Source organism: Sorex araneus, chromosome 2 (assembly GCF_027595985.1).
Source record: "Sorex araneus isolate mSorAra2 chromosome 2, mSorAra2.pri, whole genome shotgun sequence".
In the NCBI taxonomy this organism is placed as follows: Eukaryota; Metazoa; Chordata; class Mammalia; order Eulipotyphla; family Soricidae; genus Sorex; species Sorex araneus.
Window position 1 is genome coordinate 40,083,777 of NC_073303.1, and position 9,342 is coordinate 40,093,118.

Genomic DNA, 9,342 nt, shown 5'->3' on the forward strand with positions numbered 1-9,342 from the left:
ATAAGTTGATTATGTTGCAAATTTGATACAAACAAGTTTGTGATTTGAAAAAATAGATACTAATATTTCATTTATTTCTCCTAAATCTCATCAGTCTTGCAAATTTACACATGCAGATCTTATTCATGGCCTGTTACTCATATAAGATGTCACTGTACAGTTGGAGAAATCAGAATGTAGCCTACTGCAGTGCAGACATGGACACCGTCAGTGCCTTCAACCAAGAGGGAATAGTTTTTAGATAATCCTTTTTAAAAGTGAATTCCTGGGGCTGGAGCAATAGCACAGCGGGTAGGGCATTTGCCTTGCATGCGGCAACCCAGGTTCGATTCCCAGCATCCCATATGGTCCCCTGAGCACCGCCAGGAGTAATTCCTGAGTGCAGAGCCAGGAGTAACCCCTGTGCATCGCCAGGTGTGACCCTAAAAGCAAAAAAAAAAAAAATGAATTCCTGGTGCAGGCACACTGCACCGGACTACATTCTGATCCCTGCAGTGGTAGCAGCCAGCCCTCCTGAACCATGTGGTGACCACTAAGACCTGCCGGCCACGGGCAGTGGCAGCAACAGCCTGGCCATTGCCCAGGCCAGCACTGCCAGGATGTCTGCAAAGTGCTGAGCAGAAAGGCATTATTGACCCCACCCCACAGCCTCCGCTTCATGACCAATCTCAGGAGAGAGGCAGCCAAGCCACTAGTACAGGTGCACTGGTCTTCAGGCTGAAAACTTGGGGCGCCCTGTGAGGGGGCAGGCCTAGTCCCTGCCTTGCTGAAGCACCCCCCGCCCTGTAGCTGCTGTCACTCCAACAGTCCAGCTCCACTGCCTCATGACCAATCACATACAGTTACAATGCTTTCCTGTGTGAGTTTCAGTCTTACAATTATCGATCACCCAACCCTCCACCAGTGCACATCATCCACCACCACAGTCCCCAGTATCCCCCCACTCTCCCACCCCTCCCCCTGCTCTATGGCAGACAGTCTCCCTCATACTCGCTCACACATTGCTTGTTACGAATCGCATAAGATGTCATGTGACTACAAGATAATTAGGGTCTGGAGGAATCTGCAGTGAGCTGCTCGGCTGGGAGATTGTTTTGTGTGTCTCTGAATCGTGGCCCTTAAGGAGCTTAAGTAACAGCCGGAGGTAGTTTGTGGCGTGACCTCCAGGGTCCCATGGGGACAGGGGTGGGGGGGGTGGGGAGAGGGACGTCCCATCCCCTATCCCTGGATGCCTGGAGTTTGTCCTCACTGAACCTGAGTACCTGCACTTCTCACTGGGTTCTGGAAGTTGGCAGCCGCTGGGGGTCTTTAGGGGACAGGCAGAGGGACAGCGCCTGCCCCCGCCTGAGACACCCCATTGAAGTTGGCCTGGCTTAGAGTCTGGAGGTATCTCTGCAGCGAGCTGCTTGGAGATTATTTTATGTGTCTCTGGATCATGGCCCTTGTTACCATCTTTTCTAGAGAAATAAACTATTGGCATCTGCCCTGCCGGGTGTGCTTGCTTGCCCAAATTGCGCTGTGCCACCAGCCCTAATTGTCTTTTGATCTCTTTTGAGATTTATGGGTCTCTGAAGTAAGGCCAAGAAATGAGCTTGTATAGCAGAGCTGGAGGTGGTTTGTGGGTGTGGCTCCCACATACCTAATTTTTGGCCATTTAAATTCTTGGTAAACTTGGCCCCAAGGGCACAGCAGCAATTTGGGGGCATCTGGAAGTCTGAAGGCACCATCAGGCTGCTGAAGCACTCGCCCCACAGGTACAGGTTGACCTGCTGGTGGCACCGTACCCCCCAACATGGGTATGTTTACATGTATTTAATTTTTCACCAACTATCCAGATGTATTTGACTGCAGCTAGTAAACTAAAGTCTACACTTAAAGACTCAATATATTTAATACTGCAGATAATTTTTTTTTATCTATAGGAGAACCAGAATTCTGTCTAGCAAAATTCAGCAAGTATATTTCTCCTGGCTTACTCCTGGCTAGCACTCAGGGATTAGTCCTTGCCCGCTTGGGTGACTTTATGGGATGCCAAGTCAGCTGCGTGCAAGGCAAACACCGTACCCACTATACTGCGTGAACTTTGGTTGGCTGCATGCAAAGCATGCGCCATACCCACTAGACTATCTCTCTCACCCTATATTTCTTCTTTGACTGATATATATGTCCCCTTAGAAAAGAGTCTTCAAATAGGGATACCCAAAATTACAATAAATTTCTTGGGCCTGGAGTGATAGTACAGCAGGTAGGGCGTTTGCCTTGCACGCAGCCGACCCGGGTTCAATCCCCGGCATCCCATATGGTCCCCCAAGCACCACCAGGAGTAATTCCTGAGTGCAAAGCCAGGAGTGACCCCTGAGCATCGCTGGGTGTGACCCAAAAAGCAAAAAAAAAAAAAAACCTAAAGTTTGGGAAAATAAATTATATAATGTATGGCAGAAAAATTTACAGTGTCCCATCAGGTGAAACTATCCTATGATTTGCTCCATAAGCCTAGTAATTTAGTATGTTACTGAGCTGTAGGGATCAAAGATTTATCCAAAATCAAAAATTATTCAGGCTTCCTTGACAACATCTCACTAAAGTTGTAAAGTGGAATAAAGTAATCACATGACACTAATGGCACCTTATGTCAGAGATGTATGTGTGGTATCTGAGCTCTGAGCAAAGTAAATATGTTCTTATAAAAGCACAGAAACCTCTGTCCACTATAAATATTTTTTAATGAATCACTGTGAGGTACAGTTACAGACTTACAAACTTTCGTGCTTACGTTTCAGTCATACAATGATTGAGTACCCATCCCTCCACCAGTGCCCATTCTCCACCACCAGTGTTCCCAGTATTCCTCCCGCCACCCCCACCTCATCGCACCCAGTATAACTTTTGATATGTAAAAATGGACAGGTCACTGGATAACAAGATGAGAGAAACACTAAGATTCTCTCTAAGCCTTGTACATTATTGTTAAAACATAACGTAAGTGGCAAGGCAGTTAATTGGCCCAGTAAGAGAAGACAAAGCAGCTTACTGGCGCTAGGATTCCATGGGTGGCCTTGATTTCAGGTGAGGTTCCTGAAATCAAGACAGAGTGTCTTCCTAAGAATAGGCAGGAATGCCATGTGTGAAGAGCACTGCCATGTACACACTGCTGCAGATGATGAGGAACTTACAAAGAAAATCTTATTAAAAAATGCAACTTAGAAAAATTTTGCTCAATTCCAGTAGTGTTACAGTGGAGAGCCGCATTAGTGACCTGTCCGTAGATCAGCGTGTTGATGATCCAGAATAAAAAGCACGCAGGAAAAAAAGTACTTGGAACGATCTCCTGGCCTGACCCCTCGCCCGCGCCCCAGCCTGCCCCGCCCCCAACCGGACACCTCCCAGCCTCCCAGGGCTGACTTCGGGCCCCAAGCACCACCCTTCCAGCGCTGCGGGTGTGTTCCCCAGGTGTGTGATCTCCCGGCCTGCAGCATGACCCCACGCCCCCAGGCCCCCCCCAAACAGCCCCCCAAACAGCCCCCCCGCACCCAAACAGCTCCCAGCCTCCCGGCACCCACCGGCAGGGGGCGTGGCCTCCAGGGCAGGGAGGAAAGGAATATGTACTTAAGTACATATGAGAGGAATAATTTGTCATCGGGAACAATAAGAAACTCTGCTCAAGCACTGAGTGCAAAGATTATTCAATCCACAATTCTACCTGTAGTGAAAAAGCAGAGATGTTCATTATCAGAAGACAGCTGGAGAATGCTACAGGACATTCTCCACGCTGACACAGATGGACTCACAGGAAAGAATGAGGATCCCTGGAAAACCAAAATGTGGGGGAAATGCCTGTACCTTCACTTATTTTCATCAAATATATGAGGATTAAAAGAGAAGATATAACAATACTTAGAGGATTCTTAAAGCGTGTAGATTCAAAATATAAATTCCTATACATAAAAGGTAAGTTACAAGTGCTTGAGTAATACAGACCACCTTTAGTTCACATAAAAGGTATTTTATGTGAACGAACTAGCGGAACACCTCTAGTATGCTGTGATGACGGACTACACTCTGACTCGACATTTGTAAAGAGTCTATTCTACACAAGTAATGCAACAAATAAGACAAATATTCATTAAAAAGGCATGAAAGCAAAATACCAGAATGCAGAGTCCTTTTGAAAGGGAGTTTGGCAGATGTTTTGTTGCTGTTGTTTTTGGTTTTGTCCAATGGGGTGTAACCACAAAACTAAAAACTAATGACAATAAAATAAATCGAAGCCCTGTGTATATTAGGCATGTGCTCTGTCGCCTGAGATATCTTCCCAGATCCAAAATAAACTAGATTTGAGAGGCCAGAATGCAAAGCAATTGAAGGAAAACAAAATAAGTGTGAGTTCAAGAAGGAAAATGCATAAATTTAACAGGTCGTTCCAACACATCCTTGTGACCTCTGCAATAAAAATTCTGGAGAAAAGAAAGAAAAAGAAAAACTCTACAGTTCAGGTTCCCCCTAAAATACTTTTCTGTATATTAACTCAACCAGGAAAATCTGGGTCGAGTTCAGAACCGGGTTTCTTTTTTCTTGCAAAGACCAACCGCCTGCTGCTGACGCCCTGCACTCAGGTCCCACATTCTGAGATCAGCTGGACCCAGCAGCGTCCGCTCACGGCCCTGGGTGGTGGGACACCCCGGGGTCCAAGCCAGGCGGGAGCCCCTGACACTTTCTCCCTGCAGGAGGGAAGCAGGAGGGAAGCAGGGAAGCAGGAGGGTGGCAGCGCTGCCCCCACAGGGGCCACCCCCTTCTCTCACCAACATCAGCTCTGCTCACCGCCTTTCAGCGCCTTCATTCTCTGTTCCCTCCAACCTCACAGCTACACGCAGGCCCATCACTCACCTCCTGGCTCTCTCCAATCAGCTCCCAGGGCACTAAATCCGCTACAACAGCCCCAGGAGCTTCAGTGCACGTGGACTAAAAGCAGTGGGCGGGTTTCTTCCTGAGCGGAAGTGGACGGATAACGTCCCAAGGCCCTTCGGGAATTGTAGTTTGGGAGGACTACATTTCCCACGAACCTCTGCGCCCGCCGCTAAGGCTATCTAAGAGAACGGGTGATACATAAGAACATGTGTATATCCAGCGATCGTCACCTGAAAATCTGGCCATCGTGGAACTCTCATTTGACCAATTGAAAAACAATGTGAATGGGCTGAGAAACTTCAAATGTGAGAGGAAGATATATGATACCTAAAGTCAGGCTGGAGCAATAATGCAGCAGGGAAGCCAATTGCCTTGCATGTGGTTGACTCGGGTTTGACCCCCGACACCTCTTATTACTCAGGCGTGATCCAAGTGCAGAGCCAGGCGTAAACCCTGAGCAATGCTGGGGGTGGCTCACCACCACCACCAAACTGATCATAAAATATTATGTTGGAGGTTTCCATTGCCTTTTCGGCAATTGAGATGACCAGAGAGCTTTGGGTTTTTACTGTATTTATTGTATGAACACTGTACGAACGGGGCACTTTATCTATCTGAGATTATTCCTCCTGCTCCTGGTTTATAATTCTCATTAATGTTCTTCAGGATTCCAATTGCTAGTACTTTGTTAAATTTTGTGTCCCTATCAATATGTATTCTTATTTACAGGTGATTTTATGAGTATATTAATGAAACGTTTTAGTTTCAGGGCCTCAGGCCTATATAATGAAGTGTGTGTGTGTGTGTGTGTGTGTGTGTGTGTGTGTGTAGAATTCCAGGATATCTTAAGTGAGCTGTACTCTTCTCTCAGCTCTCTAGGTTCCCACAGGTGGAACTGTATCTGTATCTTACTGAGTTCTCAGTGCCCACAACTAATAGTTTATTCAGGCTCCCTGGCTCTTAAATATAAATAGCTCAGGTGGCCATTCCTTTTTTTCCTCCTCTAAAACTATTTTCCTCAGTGTACAAATATCTTCATTTATCTTCATTTTATTAGGTCTCAATGTGATTTATAGACACGTGTGCACGCACGTGAGCGAGTGTGTGTGTGTGTGTGTGTGTGTGTGTTTAAGGTGGTTTAATTTTCTTTCCTATGAACCCAAGTTGTCTTCTTTGGGAAGTAAGGATTCCAGAGACTCCAAGCTGACCCAGGATGCCTTGAAGAAGGTGAAGTCAGTCAGAAGACCACCAGACACAGAAAGATCTCTCTCTTACACAGAATATAAAGAAACACAGCAGAGGGATAGTAAATGACCAAAGGCAACAGGAACTATGAGCTGATCTTCCTTAGGGCGTGGGGGGACATTGGGATGTGGTGGAAGGGAGCAATACTGGGGGAGGCTGTGGTGCTGGATTGTCTTATTCAGGAACCCCTAGCATTAACGGTACTGTTATCAAGGTGCTTAAGTTATTAAAGAGAGAGACAGAGAGAGACAGAGACAAAGAGATATGGAGAGAGAGAAAGATAACATGTAGGACACAAGTCCCTTTTCAGCCCATGATGTGAGTTCCAGAATCAAATCCTGCTGTGTCCCCAGGCAGACCCTTAGCAGTTGGAATGTTTTCGTTTGAAATGTTTGAGGGTGGGCAGTTGAACGAACCACTGCGACTCCATTTTGGGAAGCCAGACTCCATTTTGCACATTAGGGTCAGGAGTAAGAAAAGCAGGCCAGACCCTAGGGGCACGGACACAGGCTCAGGCATTTGACCGCAGATATCAAGGGTGATGCAAGTAAATGTAAGAAGTGTTAAGTTTTGCTTCTGCACCCTCTGCTTTCACGCTCCAGGCTGTGAGAATGCACCTGGCAGGGGCACCCAGACAAACAGCCATGCCTCCAGTCACTAGGCAGAGGGCTTAAAAAAATCTCTTCCCAAAGGCCATCAGGGTTCTTAGGCTTGTGAGCCCTCCGTGCTGAGTCCCTTGCATGAGCGTGTTTTGGTGTGCGAATAAAACCTTGAAAAATCTGTTCAAGTTTATTTCCTTTGGTTTGTATGGTTTTCTGCTTTTTGGGTCACGCCTGGCGATGCACAGGGGCTACTCCTGGCGCTGCACTCAGGAATTACCCCTGGCGGTGCTCAGGGGACCATATGGGATGCTGGGAATCGAACCGGGTCGTCCGCATGCAAGGCAAACGCCCTACCCGCTGTGCTATTGCTCCAGCCCAAGTGTATTTCCTTTGCAGCAAGAGCTCTGGCGATGGGAAGCGCCTCTGCCTGTGAGTTCCCACCTTCCTGTCCCTCCGAAATCCTAAGGTGGGTGCTCAGAGGCAAACCACTGCAGCTGGAAGAGCGCTGGTCAGCAGAGTGCAAGCCAAGGACTCCGTTGGCCTGTGCAGTTGCGAGCCAGCAGACCTGTTCCTGGACGCCCGGACCTTCATCGTGCCCGAACCCTGGAGACTGATGCTCGGGCCCTTCGTCCCGTATGCCTAAAGGAAGCGCCACTCTCGGCGGGGCAGGTGCCACTCCTGTCCTGGACCCAAGGCCCCTTGCTCGTGTGCCTCGTCACAGGGGTGAGCTGAGAACCCTCCCCAGGTGAGGACTCTGGGGTCGCAGGAGCACCCTGCGTGGTCTCTGGGTACAAACAGCCGGTGGCAAAAGGAATTCCCGGGCTATGGGGGTCCTGTAATCGGCACCGTTGGGGGGACCAAGCCTTTAGCCAGCCGTTCCCAGGCACCCCTACCTACCCTTCCCCCCACACGCACACACCGGGCAAATTTAAGCACAGCGTCTTTTGGGGGGTGGGGGTGTCACGCGATACACAGGGGTCACTTCGGCTCTGCACTCAGGAATTACTCCTGGCAGTCTACGGGGGGGGGGGGGGGGGTTCAAGGGGTGATGCTGGGAATTGAACCTGGGTCGGCTGAGTGCATGGCAAACGCCCTACCCGCTGTGCTATGGCTCCAGCCCCAAAGCACAGCAGCGCCTTCAACTCCTGATTTCTCCTCCCTTAGAAACCCTCGCACTTTGCTGGGCGGCAAAAACCACCAAGGAGAGGAGGAGAGCAGTGCCGTGTGCAGACAATAAGGCAGCAACCAATGAGAGAAGAGCGGCGCCGTGTGCCAACAATAGACAGGAGCAGTAGCCAATGAAAGATGAGAGTGGTACGGCGTGTGGACCAATAGGCGGTGGCGGTGGCGCAGGATTCTGTTTCCATGGAGAGGCTCAGCAGAGCGCAGGTCTTGCCACTTTCAGCTGTACAGCTCAGGACGCCAGGCTAAGAGGATGGAGACGTGGAGGCCCCTGCTCTGACCCCCTGGGGGAAAGGTTAGTGGGATGGTGGCTGGTTTTTGAGAGGGGCGAGGGAGACAGGGGGACCATGGTGGCCCTGAATGGGGACGCAGAGTCCCGCTGGTTGTGGGCTTAAGGCACTGGGGTGGGGGGGCGGGGGGACTCATCTGGTGGCAAACACCAGCTCGTATCCTCTTAGGTGGGTGGAGGACCGGCTTTTATTATTTTTTTCAATCGACATATTTTTATTAAAGCACCGTAACTTACAAAGCTATTCATAATTCAGTTTTAGACATACAAAATTGGAGCATCTACCCCACCACCCATGTTCCCAGCTTCCCTCCCATACCCCCATCCCCTTCCCTCTCAACTTATAGTTGAGTATAGTTGCACTTTGGCCTTGCCCATATTGATGCCAGGGTAGATGACAGCTTGCACTGGGTCCCTTCAGTCCCTCATCGGGACCCTGCTTTTGGGGTGCTAGGAACTAAGGGCAACTGAGGCTTAAGTCGAGAAAGCAGATGCCCGGGAATGAATAACATTCAAAGCCAATTAAATCCAAAGTTATAACGCACAATATTGATTATCTTCTTGTGTCTATACAAAAAGGGCATAGCTTTAAACTATTCAAAAGACGTAAAGAGAGGAGAAAGACAATATTACACTCATACATATATAATAGCATAGATTTCTGAGGAATCTGACCTTACAAGTTAACAGAGTCTGATTGGGGGAAAAGGTGACAGACTGGTTGGGGAAGAAAGCAGGGAGAGGAGTTTACAGATAAACGCAGTGGAATGGAAGTGCCCCAGGAGCACTGTGATAAACCTAAGCTTCCTGTGGCAAGGGGAACAGGACTTACCAATGTTGTCTTAAAATGTTTAGAGATTATTACCAGATAAACTCTTTGTGGCAAGGGAGAAAGGACAAACCAATGATATCCTACAGAGCTTAGTCAGCTTCTATGCAAATTTCCCATCTGAGTTCCTGTGTTCCTACTGGACTGTGAGCACTGTGAAATTAGGAGGTGTCACATGACCACGTTTGTGGCCTCTTGATCTAGGAGTTGTGGAGCTAGGCTGGAGGATATTAGGTGTGTGTGGAGGCTGCTGGGATTCTCCCACAGAGAGGGGCACTCGGCCCATGCCC